A 14,061-nucleotide genomic window follows, 5' to 3' on the forward strand; every position below is an offset into this window, starting at 1 on the left:
CCTGAACCCGAAAGGACCTTGAAGAGAAAGCTAAGAGAAGCCAAAGCACAACTCTCTTTAGAGGACCTGACCGAATTCTTCAAAGTAGAAGAAGACATGGCAGCCGAAAACAACAATAATGCAAACAATGCAAGGAAGGTGCTGGGTGACTTTACTGCACCCACTCCTGATTTTTATGGGAGAAGCATCTCTATCCCTGCCATTGGAGCAAACAACTTTGAGCTTAAGCCTCAATTAGTTTCTCTAATGCAACAGAATTGCAAGTTCCATGGACTTCCAATGGAAGATCCTCATCAGTTCTTAGCTGAATTCTTGCAAATCTGTGACACAGTCAAGACTAATGGGGTTGACCCTGAGGTCTATAGACTGATGCTATTCCCTTTTGCTGTAAGAGACAGAGCTAGAATATGGTTGGACTCTCAACCTAAAGAAATCCTGGACTCTTGGGAAAAGCTAGTCAATGCCTTCTTGGCAAAGTTCTTTCCACCACAAAGATGGAGTAAGCTTAGAGTGGAAGTCCAAACCTTCAGACAGAAGGATGGAGAATCCCTCTATGAAGCTTGGGAAAGATACAAACAATTAATCAGAAAATGTCCTTCTGACATGCTTTCTGAATGGAGCATCATAGGTATTTTCTATGATGGTCTCTCTGAACTATCCAAGATGTCCTTGGATAGCTCTGCTGGAGGATCTCTTCATCTGAAGAAGACGCCTACAGAAGCTCAAGAGCTAATTGAGATGGTTGCAAATAACCAATTCATGTACACTTCTGAAAGGAATCCTGTGAACAATGGGACTAGTCAGAAGAAAGGAGTTCTTGAGATTGATACTCTGAACGCCATTTTGGCTCAGAATAAAATATTGACTCAACAAGTCAATTTGATTTCTCAAAGTCCGTCTGGAATGCAAAATGCACCTGGCAATACTAAGGATGCTTCATCTGAGGAAGAAGCTTATGATCCTGAAAACCCTTCAATGGAAGAGGTGAACTACCTAGGAGAACCCTATGGTAACACCTATAATTCTTCATGGAGAAATCACCCAAATCTCTCATGGAAGAATCAAGAGAGACCTCAACAAGGTTTCAATAATAATGGTGGAAGAAACAGGTTTAGCAATGGCAAGCCTTTTCCATCATCTTCTCAGCAACAGACAGAGAATTCTAAGCAGAACTCCTCTGACTTAGCAACCATGGTCTCTGACCTAATCAAAACCACTCAAAGTTTCATGACTGAAACAAGGTCCTCCATTCGGAATTTGGAGGCACAAGTGGGACAGCTGAGCAAGAAAGTTATTGAACTCCCTCCAAGTACTCTCCCAAGCAACACAGAAGAAAATCCAAAAGGAGAGTGCAAAGCTATAAACATGGCCGAATTTGGAGAGGATGGAGAGGAAGTGGACGCCACTGAGGAAGACCTCAGTGGGCGTGCACTAGCCTCCAATGAGTTCCCTAATGAGGAACCATGGGAATCTGAGACTCAAAATGAGACCATAGAGATTCCATTGGACTTACTTCTGCCTTTTATGAGCTCTGATGAGTATTCTTCCTCTGAAGAGGATGAGTATGTCACTGAAGAGCAAGTTGCTAAATACCTTTGAGCAATCATGAAGCTAAATGACAAGTTATTTGGAAATGAGACTTGGGAGGAAGAATCTCCTTTGCTCACCAAAGAACTGGATGACTTGTCTAGGCAGAAATTACCTCAAAAGAGACAAGATCCTGGAAAGTTTTCAATACCTTGTACCATAGGCACCATAACCTTCAAGAAGGCTCTGTGTGACTTAGGGTCAAGTGTAAACCTCATGCCTCTCTCTGTAATGGAGAAGCTAGGGATCTTTGAGGTACAAGCTGCAAGAATCTCATTAGAGATGGCAGACAACTCAAGAAAACAAGCTCATGGACTTGTAGAGAATGTTTTGGTTAAGATTGAAGACCATTACATCCCTACTGATTTCATAGTCCTAGAGACTGGGAAATGCATGGATGAAACCATCATCCTTGGCAGACCTTTTCTAGCCACAGCAAAGGCTGTGATTGATGTTGATAGAGGTGAACTGATCATTCAAGTGAATGGAGAATCCTTTGTGTTTAAGGCTCAAGGATATCCCTCTGTCACCATGGAGAGGAAGCATGAAGAGCTTCTCTCAATTCAGAGACAAACAGAGCCCCCACAGTCAAACTCTAAGTTTAGGTGTTGGGAGGCCACAACCAAACTCTAAGTTTGGTGTTGAACCCCCACATTCAAACTCTAAGTTTGGTGTTGGGAGGTTCCAACATTGCTCTGAGTATCTGTGAGGCTCCATGAGAGCCCTCTGTCAAGCTACTGACATTAAAGAAGCGCTTGTTGGGAGGCAACCCAATGATTATAATTTATATAGTTTCTTTTGTTATTTTATTTTTTTTGTAGGTTGATGATCATAAGAAGTCACAAAATCCATTGAAAAAGCAAAAACAAAATGAAAAACAGGAAGAAAAACAGCACACCCTGGAGGAAGATGTTGCTGGCGTTCAAACGCCAGTAAACCTAGCAGTTGGGCGTTTAACGCCCAGTCTGGCACCATTCTGGGCGTTTAACGCCAGAAAGGGGCACCAGACTGGCGTTAAACGCCAGAAAAGGGCAAGAACCTGGCGTTAAACGCTAGGAATGGGCACCAGCCCGGCGTTTAACGCCAGAAATGGCTCAAAACGTGATTTTGAGCAACATTTGGTGCAGGGATGACTTTTCCTTGACACCACAGGATCTGTGGACCCCACAGGATCCCCACCAATCCCACCACCACTCTCTCTCTTCTTCCCCCATTCACCAATCACCTCAATGCCTCTTCCCCAAAACCCCTTTACCTATCAAATCCCATCTTTCTCTTCACCACTCACATCCATCCTTCATAAAACCCCACCAACCTCACCCTTCAATTTCAAACCACTTTCCCTCCCAAACCCACCCAATATGGCCGAACCCCATCTCCCCTCTCTCCTATAAATACCCTTCTTCACTCCTTCATTTTCACACAACCAAAACACCACTTCTCCCCCTACTTGGCCGAATACACTAAGCCATTCCCTCCTTCTTCATTTCTTCTTCTTCTCCTCTCTTCTTTCTTCTTTTGCTCGAGGACGAGCAAACCTTTAAGTTTGGTGTGGTAAAAGCGTTGCTTTTTCGTTTTTCCATAACCATTTATGGCATCCAAGGCCGGAGAAACCTCTAGAAAGAGGAAAGGGAAAGCAAAAGCTTCCACCTCCGAGTCATGGGAGATGGATAGATTCATCTCAAGGGTGCATCAAGACCACTTCTATGAAGTTGTGGCCTTGAAGAAGGTGATCCCCGAGGTCCCCTTTTCACTCAAAAAGGGTGAATATCCGGAGATCCGCCATGAGATCCGAAGAAGAGGTTGGGAAGTGCTCACCAACCCCATTCAACAAGTCGGAATCTTGATGGTTCAAGAGTTCTATGCTAATGCATGGATCACCAAGAACCATGATCAAAGTGTGAACCCGGATCCAAAGAATTATCTTACTATGGTTCGGGGGAAATACTTGGATTTTAGTCCGGAAAGTGTGAGGGTGGCGTTCAACTTGCCTATGATGCAAGAAGATGAACATCCTTACACAAGAAGGGTCAACTTTGATCAAAGGTTGGACCAAGTCCTCACAATCATATGTGAAGAGGGCGCACAATGGAAGAGAGATTCAAGAGGCAAGCCGGTTCAATTGAGAAGGCATGACCTCAAACCCGTGGCTAGAGGATGGTTGGAGTTTATCCAACGCTCAATCATTCCCACTAGCAACCGGTCCGAAGTTACTTTAGACCGGGCCATCATGATCCATAGCATCATGATTGGAGAAGAAGTGGAAGTTCATGAGGTTATAGCCCAAGAACTCTACAAGGTGGCGGATAAGTCCTCTACCTTAGCAAGGTTAGCCTTTCCTCACCTCATTTGTCACCTCTGTTATTCAGTTGGAGTTGACATAGAGGGAGACATCACCATTGATGAGGATAAGCCCATTACCAAGAAAAGGATGGAGCACACAAGAGACCCCTCTCATCATGAGATCCCTGAGATACCTCAAGGGATGCACTTTCCTCCACAAGACTATTGGGAGCAACTAAACACCTCTCTAAGAGAATTAAGTTCCAACATGGGACAACTAAGGGTGGAGCACCAAGAACACTCCATTCTCCTCCATGAAATAAGAGAAGATCAAAGAATCATGAGAGAGGAGCAACAAAGGCAAGGAAGAGACATTGAGGAGCTTAAGCACTCCATAGGACCTTCAAGAGGAAGGAAGAGCCGCCATCACTAAGGTGGACCCGTTCCTTGATTTCCTTGTTCTTTATTCTTCTGTTTTTCGAATTTTTTATGCTTATGATTATCCATGTTTGTGTCTTGTGATCATTAGTGTCTTAGTGTCTATGCCTTAAAGTTATGAATGTCCTATGAATCCATCACCTTTCTTAAATAAAAACGTGCTTAATTGAAAAGGAAAAGAATTGCATGAATTTTGAATTTTATAACAGTTTAATTATTTTGATGTGGTGGCAACACTTTTGTTCTCTGAATGTATGCTTGAACAGTGCATATGTCTTTTGAATTGTGGTTCATGAATGTTGGCTCTTGAAAGAATGATGAAAAAGGAGACATGTTACTGAGGATCTGAAAAATCATAAAAATGATTCTTGAAGCAAGAAAAAGCAGTGAATACAAAAAAAAGAGAAGCAAGCAAAAAAAAAAAAAACCGAAAAAAATAGAAAAAGAAAGAAAAAAAAGAAAAAAAAAGTTGTGATCCAAGGCAATAAGAGTGTGCTTAAAAACCCTGGATACCTCTAGTTGGGGACTTTAGCAAAGCTGAGTCACAATCTGAAAAGGTTCACCCAATCATGTGTCTGTGGCATGTATGTATCCGGTGGTAATACTGGAAGACAGAGTGCTTTGGGCCACGGCCAAGACTCAATAAGTAGCTGTGTTCAAGAATCATCATACCTAACTAGGAGAATCAATAACACTATCTGGATTCTGAGTTCCTAAAGAAGCCAATCATTCTGAATTTCAAAGGATAGAGTGAGATGCCAAAACTGTTCAGAGGCAAAAAGCTAAAAGCCCCGCTCATCTAATTAATACTGATCTTCATAGATGTTTTTGGAGTTCATTGCATATTCTCTTCTTTTCATCTTATTTGATCTTCATTTGCTTGGGGACAAGCAACAATTTAAGTTTGGTGTTGTGATGAGCGGATAATTTGTATGCTTTTTGGCATTGTTTTTAGTATGTTTTTAGTATGATCTAGTTAGTTTTTAGTATATTTTTATTAATTTTTAATTAAAATTCACTTTTCTGGACTTTACTATGAGTTTGTGTGTTTTTCTGTGATTTCAGGTATTTTCTGGCTGAAATTGAGGGATCTGAGCAAAAATCTGATTCAGAGACTGAAAAGGACTGCAGATGCTGTTGGATTCTGACCTTCCTGCACTCGAAGTGGATTTTCTGGAGCTACAGAAGCCCAATTGGCGCGCTCTCAACGGCGTTGGAAAGTAGACATCCTGGGCTTTCCAGCAATATATGATAGTCCATACTTTGCCCAAGATTTGATGGCCCAAACCGGCGTTCAAAGTCACCTCAAGAAATTCCAGCGTTAAACGCCGGAACTGGCACCTAAATGGGAGTTAAACGCCCAAACTGGCATAAAAGCTGGCGTTTAACTCCAAGACAAGTCTCTACACGAAAATGCTTCATTGCTCAGCCCAAGCACACACCAAGTGGGCCCGGAAGTGGATTTTTATGTCATTTACTCACCTTTGTACACCTTAGGCTACTAGTTTTCTATAAGTAGGACCTTTTACTATTGTATTTGAAAATCTGGGTAGCTATCTTCTAATTTTATGCTATCTTAGATCATTTGGGAGGCTGGCCATTCGGCCATGCCTAGACCTTGTTCTTATGTATTTTCAACGGTGGAGTTTCTACACACCATAGATTAAGGTGTGGAGCTCTGCTGTACCTCGAGTATTAATGCAATTACTATTGTTCTTCTATTCAATTCCGCTTGTTCTTTGTCCAAGATATCACTTGTTCTTCAACTTGATGAAGGTGATGATTGACACTCATCACCATTCTCACTCATGAACAAGGTGACTGACAACCACTCTTGTTCTACAAGCATCTGAGGCTTAGTGAATATCTCTTGGATTTCTGATTACACGATGCATGGTTGATTGCCTGACAACCGAGTGCTCGCCTGACAAACGAGCCAGCCATTCCGTGAGATCAGAGTCTTCGTGGTATAGGCGAGAACTGATGGCGGCATTCAAGAGAATCCGGAAGGTCTAACCTTGTCTGTGGTATTCTGAGTAGGATTCAATGATTGAATGACTGTGACGTGCTTCAAACTCCTGAGGGCGGGGCGTTAGTGACAGACGCAAAAGAATCACTGGATTCTATTCCGGCCTGATTGAGAACCGACAGATGAATTCCGCTATGACCGTGACAGGGCATATGCAATCGCTTTCAATGAGAGGATGGGAGGTAGCCACTGACAACGGTGAAACCCTACATGAGCTTGCCATGGAAAGGAGTAAGAAGGATTGGATGAAGACAGTAGAAAAGCAGAGAGACAGAAGGGAAGGCATCTTCATACGCTTGTCTGAAGCTCTTACACCAATGATATACATAAGTATCTCTATCTTTATCTTTATGCTTTATTCATTATCTATACCCAATTGAGTCTGCCTGACTGAGATTTACAAGGTGACTATAGCTTGCTTCATACCACCAATCTCCGTGGGATCGACCCTTACTCGCGTAAGGTTTATTACTTGGACGACCCAGTGCACTTGCTGGTTAGTTGTGCGAAGTTGTGTTTATGCCATGGTATTGAGCACCAAGTTTTTGGAGCCATTACTAGGGATTGTTTATGTTTTGAAAAGTATTGATCACAATTTCGTGCACCAAACATCTACCTACAATGGTAACTCAAATCACTTTTTAAGCAAAAATTTTTTTTAAAGGAGAGTGGAAAGAGTTTACCATGGTGGGGTGTCTCCCACCTAGCACCTTTAGTTTAAGTCCTTAAGTTGGACATTTTGAGGTGCTTGTTGTCATGGTGGCTTATGTTTGTACTCATCCTTGAATCTCCAAGGATCTTTGCTTCTCAATTGGTTGACAGAATTTCCAACCATCTTCGCCAAGCTTGGGTAAAGTTTAGCCCAAGATATGAGTTCCCATAGTTGGTCTTCACATAGCAAACCGGGATCCCATATCTTATCTTCACACCCATCCGTTAGTTGAGTTTCATGATTTTTTCGTACGGGTGGTTGATATAAGGGTGATTGACACATAGAATCCTCTTTATTCCACCAATGCTTCCTTCTAAGCCCATATACGGTGATTCCCGTACCATCCTCATTCATACACCTTAGAGTCTTGGCCTTTATGATTTTTATACCGAAATTCCAACCACTACACAACTCTTTCCTATTCTTACTTCCACAAAGAGCTCTAAGTTGACCATCATTTTCAATTAAACCATATTCAAGTGAGAAAGTAAAGCTTAAGGGTGAGAGTTTTACCCACTTACTTCTTTAGGTTCTCCTTTGGTTGTTTCCACCTCTTCACAAACTTCTTCAGTTTTAGCCTTATTCCCTTTTTCACTTGGCTTGGTGTTATCTTCAAGAACTTCATCTTGGCCAATGGTAGGTGATTCAATTTGGGATAGGAATTCATTGATGAATGAATCCATCTCTTGATCAACCTCTTCATAATCTTCAATCTCAATATACACCATGCCATTTCCGTTTTCCTTGGGGGGTTGTGCACATTCTTTTATAATTTTAACTTCATGTCCAAGGGGAGAGGATTCCCTTATAGAGAGAAATTCATCCATGATTGAATCCATCTCTTGATAAGCTTCTTCCGAATCTCCAACGATGGTATGCCTTGGAGGTTGCGCACCCTCCTTAACATCAATATCAAGCTTCTCGGAAGGGCGCTCCATGATGCTACATTCCCATGGACTTTCAACATCTCCCAAATCTTCAACCACTTCTTCCTTTCCTTCAATGATCATAGGCTCCTCCAATTGTTCCAATGCGAAACTTGGTTTCTCCTTCTCTACCGAATTGTCCAATTTCTCCTTCATACTTTGCTCTTCTTTTGACTTTTCACATGTCGTCATGGAGATACCTTGAGTATTCAAACATTGGTGGGCTAAAGTGTGCACCACCTTGGTCAAATTGGTCACAAACTCAAGTGTATCCCGCTTTATGGCTTCTTGTCCCTGGAGTAACAAAGTGAGAGGATCGTCTATTGGGGCTTGGGGTGAGTAGGAGGGTTCATTATCTTGGACGGATGGTTTATGGTAGGAAGGTGGTTCTTCTTGGTGAAATTGTGGAGGTGGTGTGCATCGAGGTGGTTCTTGGTAGTAGTGATCTTGGAATTTTGGTTCCATGTATGGCTCATATGGTTCAAAAGTTGGATGGTGTGGTGAATATGGGTTAGGGTCATATGAAGGTGGTTGGTAAGAAGGGGCTTGTGAGTATGGTTGAGAGTTATGTTGAGGATATGGTTCATAGGCATATGGTGGTGGTTCTTGAAAGTCACAAGGTGATTCACCATAGCCATTGGATTGATATGAATCATAGAATGGCTCTTCTTCATAGTGCATCGGTGGAGGTTGTTGCCATGAAGATCGATCATATGTATATGGCTCCTCCCACCTTTGGTTATCCCATCCTTGATACATTTCTTCATTATAGTCCTCATTTCCTACAACATATTGATAACCACACTCATAGCCAAGGTGAGAATTCATGATAGCAAGAATAAAATGAAAACAAAATCAAATAAGAAGCAAGAAAATTAAATCCTAAAACAAGATATTCACACTATTCACATATGTACAATAACCAATAACATAACACCATTGCAAATCCCCGGCAACGGCGCCATTTTGATGATTGGATTTTTTGACGGTTTAGAATTTCACTAATAAAATCTCGTTGTAAAGTATAGTTTCTAAACCAACAATAACCCTTTCATACAAAAGATTGTTTGTCACAAGTAACAAACCCCTAATTTTATAAACCGAAGTATTCAAACCTCGGATCGTTCTCCCTAGGAATTACAATAAAGTGCCTTGTTATTGGTTATGAGTTATTTTGGGGTTTTGGATAAGAAGCATGAAAAGTAAATGGCAATGAAAATAAACTAACAACTATAAAAGGCTCTCGGCAAGATATGAGAACTAGAAGTCCTATCCTAGTTATCCTCCTCAATTGTGATTAGAATTGTTCATTGCTCCCGCTTAGTTAACCTCTAACCATGGAGGTAAGTCAAGTAGATTAATCAATTTGATTCCTCAAGCCCTAATCAACTCCTAAAGGAATGACTAGCTTTAGAGACATTCAAACCAATTAGCAACTTCTAATTATCAATCAACAAAGGAATTAGATAACTCAAGTGTCACTAGTTACTCTACCTAAGCCAAGAGGAGCAAAACCTACACTAAAATTCAACCAAGTATTTCATCAAACACTTGGAATGCATAAAAGGAAAGCATAGCAAATCAACAACAAGAATGAAATCTAGCAACAATTATTGCAAAGAATTAACAACAACAAATCAAGGAAATCATAATTATCATGAGTTACCTCAAAGTGCATTATTGAAAGAAAACAAATGAACAACAATCTATCCAAAACAAAAATAAAGAATTACAATTATTAAAGTGCATAACTAGAAAGGGAAAGAGGAGAAGATTAAGACTTGATGAAAGAGAAGTAAATTGAGGCAAGAATTAAACCTAGATCTAAGAAGAGAGATTAATCAAACCCTAATCCTAATCCTAGAGAGAAGTGAGAGCTTCTCTCTCTAAAACTCTAAACTAATCCTAAGTATACTATATGCTAAACTTAGATGATGCCTTCCCTTTAATCCTTCATCCTTTTATTCCTTTCTCCTAGCAATTGGCGCCAAAATGGGTTCAGAAACCCTCTCAAATCGCCAGGCACGTGTTGCATTAATGAAGTCATGTGGTATCATCGACGCGTGTGCGCACGGTACGCGTGCGCGTCCCTGGCCGATTCTGCAATGTGCGCGCGAGCGCCTTGTGCGCGTGCGCGTGCTTGGTCGAGATCAATTTCTTTGGCTTTTGTGCTTCTCTCCACTTGCATGCTTTCTTCCTTGCTCCCTTGATCCATGACTAGCCTGATTCAACCTGAGATTACTAGCAAACATATCAAGGCATCTTATGGAATCAAAGAGGAACTAGAATTCATCAAAATAAGGCTTAAAAAGCATGTTTTTACACTTAAGCACAAATACGGGAGAGATTACAAAACCATGCCAATTCATAGGTTAAATGCGAGAAAAGGTTATCAAAATACTCTAAATTCAATACAAGATAAACCCTAAAAATGGAGTTTATCACTCGGCAAGAGTTTTACATAGCCGCTAACGGCACACAAATCAGAGCACCATAGCTCGAGATATGGCCACCCGAAGTGGGTGGTGAATAGTGTGTGAAACCCTCTCCTTCCTTCTCTCTTGCAGCTATGTTATGTTGTGTTTATGAGTATTGGGTGCTGAATGGGTTATGTTTGGAGTATTATATGGGTTATGCTTGGGCCCAACTTGGGCCTGGTTTAACCCGTTAGTATTTTTGGCCCGTTTGACCCAATTTTGGGCGAAATCTTAAAAATTAGTGTTCGGATTTTAATTCTAAATATTTTTCTAAGATTTTCTACTGTTTTTAGTATTCTTGCACAGTACCAGACAATTTAAGACGGTATTACCGGTTAATTTACTTGTTCGCATTTTTATGCGGTTTTGCACAGAAAATTACATTTTTCAACTTAGAAAAATCTATTGAGTCCAAATATCCTATTTAAATTTTCTATTTCACATTCTAAATTTTTGGAACCTATTTTGGATACTTTAATTTTTTAATTAAATGGTTAATTAATCGTGGTTCTTACACTTATCATACATTTGTTCACTAAAATAGCATGGTTTTGTGAATTCTTCCTAAATTGTGCTTAAGAGTGAAAACATACTTTTTAGACCCTTAATTTAATTATTTTAATTCACTTTAATTTTATTTGATGCCTTGATGTGTTTGTTGAGTGATTTCAGGTTTATAAGGTAAGTATGGATTGAAAAAGTGAGGAAAAAGCATGCAAAAGTGAATAATCCATGAAGAAATGAAGTTTGGAGTGTTTCAGCAACCATGCGTACGTGGTGGACGAAATTGTGATTCATTCTTTTCACTTCAACAATCCCAGGTAATGGCTCCAAAAACTTGGTGTCAATGCCATGGTTCACAACTTCGCACAACTAACCAGCAAGTGCACTGGGTCGTCCAAGTAATACCTTACGTGAGTAAGGGTCGATCCCACGGAGATTGTTGGTATGAAGCAAGCTATGGTCCTCTTGTAGATCTCAGTTAAGTGGAATCATAGGGTCAAATGTAATAAAATTGGATAAATAAGAAAATAAAGTAAGATAGAAATACTTATGTAATTCAATGGTGGGAATTTCAGATAGGCGTATGAAGATGATGTGCTCCTCTTGAATCTCTGCTTTCCTGCTGCTTTCATCCAATTCTTCTTACTCCTTTCCATGGCAAGCTGTTTGTAGGGCATCACCGTTGTCAATGGCTACATCCCATCCTCTCAGTGAAAAAGGTCCAAATGCTCTGTCACGGCACGGCTAATCATCTGTCGGTTCTCAATCAGGTTGGAATAGAATCCCTTGATTCTTTTGCGTTTGTCATCACGCCCAGCCTTCAGGAGTTTGAAGCTCGTCACAGTCATTCAATCCCAGAATCCTACTCGGAATACCATAGACAAGGTTTAGACTTTCCGGATTCTCAAGAATGCTGCCATCAATTCTAGCTTATACCACGAAGATTCTGTTGGGGAATATAAGAGATATGCGCCCGGCCTAAGGTAGAACGGAAGTGGTTGTCAGTCACGCGCGTTCATAGGTGAGAATGATGATGAGTGTCACGGATCATCACATTCATCAAGGTGAAGTGCAACGTATATCTTGGATTTAGAATAAAATTGATTTGGATAGAAAATAATAGTAATTGCATTGAAACTTGAGGTACAGCAGGGCTCCACATCCTTAATCTATGGTGTGTAGAAACTCCACCGTTGAAAATACATAAGTGAGAGAGGTTCAGGCATGGCCGAATGGCCAGCCCCCAAAACGTGGTCACTGGATCAAAACCAAGATGATAATATGATAGTAAAGAGTTCTATTTATAATAAACTAGCTACTAGGTAGGGTTTACAGAAGTAAGTAATTGATGCATAAATCCACTTCCGGGGCCCACTTGGTGTATGTTTGGGCTGAGCTTGGTCTATCCACGAGCTGAGACTTTTCTTGGAGTTGAACTCCAAGTTATAACGTGTTTTGGACGTTCAACTCCGGATCATGACGTGTTTCTGGCGTTTAACTCCAGACAGCAGCATGTACTTGGCGTTCAACGCCAAGTTACATCGTCAATTTCCGCATAAAGTATAAACTATTATATATTGCTGGAAAGCTCTGGATGTCTACTTTCCAACGCCGTTGAGAGCGCGCCATTTGGAGTTCTGTAGCTCCAGAAAATCCATTTTGAGTGCAGGGAGGTCAGATTCCAGCAGCATCAGCAGTCCTTTTGTCAGCCCTTTTCAGAGTTTTGCTCAAGTCCCTCAATTTCAGCCAGAAATTACCTGAAATCACAGAAAAACACACAAACTCCTAGTAAAGTCCAGAAATGTGAATTTAACATAAAAACTAATGAAAACATCCCTAAAAGTAACTAGATCATACTAAAAACTACCTAAAAACAATGCCAAAAAGCGTATAAATTATCCGCTCATCACAACACCAAACTTAAATTGTTGCTTGTCCCCAAGCAACTGAAAATAAAATAGGATAAAAAGAAGAGAATATACTATAAATTTAGAATATCAATGAATATTAGTTCTAATCAGATGAGCGGGACTTGTAGCTTTTGCTTCTGAACAGTTTTGGCATCTCACTTTTTCCTTTGAAGTTTAGAATGATTGGCTTCTCTAGGAACTTAGAATTTCAAATAGTGTTATTGATTCTCCTAGTTAAGTATGTTGATTCTTGAACACAGCTACTTTTTTAGTCTTGGCCGTGGCCCTAAGCACTTTGTTTTCCAGTATTACCACCGGATACATAAATGCCACAGACACATAACTGGGTGAACCTTTTCAGATTGTGACTCAGCTTTGCTAGAGTCCCCAGTTAGTGGTGTCCAGAGCTCTTAAGCACACTCTTTTTCTTTGGATCTTTTTTTTTAAAATATATTTCTTTTTTTTGCCAATTAATTTTTTATTATTTTTTTTCACAAGCTTTTGCTTTTTTCACTGCTTTTTCTTGCTTCAAGAATTAAATTTATGATTTTTCAGATTGTCAATAACATTTCTCCTTGTTCATCGTTCTTTCAAGAGCCAACAATTTTAACATTCATAAATAACAAGATCAAAAGACATATGCACTGTTCAAGCATTCATTCAGAAAGCAAGAAGTATTGTCACCACATCATATAATTAAACTAAATTCTAGGATAAATTCGAAATTCATGTACTTCTTGTTCTTTTGAATTAAAACATTTTTCTTTTAAGAGAGGTGAATGATTCATGGAATTATTCATAATCTTTAAGGCATAGTTACTACATACTAATGATCATGAAGTAGAGACACAAAATATAGATAAACATGAAGGATAAAAACCGAAAAAACAGAGAAAATAAGAACAAAGAATGAGTCCACCTGAGTGAGGGTGGCGCCTTCTTGAAGATCCAATGGTGCTTTTTGAGCTCCTTTATGTCTTTTTCTTGCTTCTGTTGCATGATCCCTAGTGATTTTGGTGTTTTTATCCTTATTTGCTCCCAATAGTTGTGTGGAGGATAATTTATCCCCTGAGGTATCTCAGGGATCTCCTGATTTGCAGTCAAATATTCTACCACTAAGCTATAAACCCTTTAGATGAGTATTTCCATCTCCCATGACTCGGAGGTGGAAGCTTTTTGTCTTTCCTTTTTCTCT

At 40.2% G+C, this 14,061-nt stretch overlaps 1 non-coding gene across 1 annotated transcript; it reads right to left on the reverse strand.

Annotated features, from left to right (window-relative positions):
• Nucleotides 1-501: 501 nt before the first annotated feature.
• On the reverse strand, nucleotides 502-609 carry LOC130964770 (small nucleolar RNA R71). Its single transcript, XR_009080844.1, has one exon. It is a non-coding gene; the product is annotated as a small nucleolar RNA R71 (small nucleolar RNA).
• Nucleotides 610-14,061: the final 13,452 nt, after the last annotated feature.

Source organism: Arachis stenosperma, chromosome 2, assembly GCF_014773155.1.
Source record: "Arachis stenosperma cultivar V10309 chromosome 2, arast.V10309.gnm1.PFL2, whole genome shotgun sequence".
NCBI lineage: Eukaryota > Viridiplantae > Streptophyta > Magnoliopsida > Fabales > Fabaceae > Arachis > Arachis stenosperma.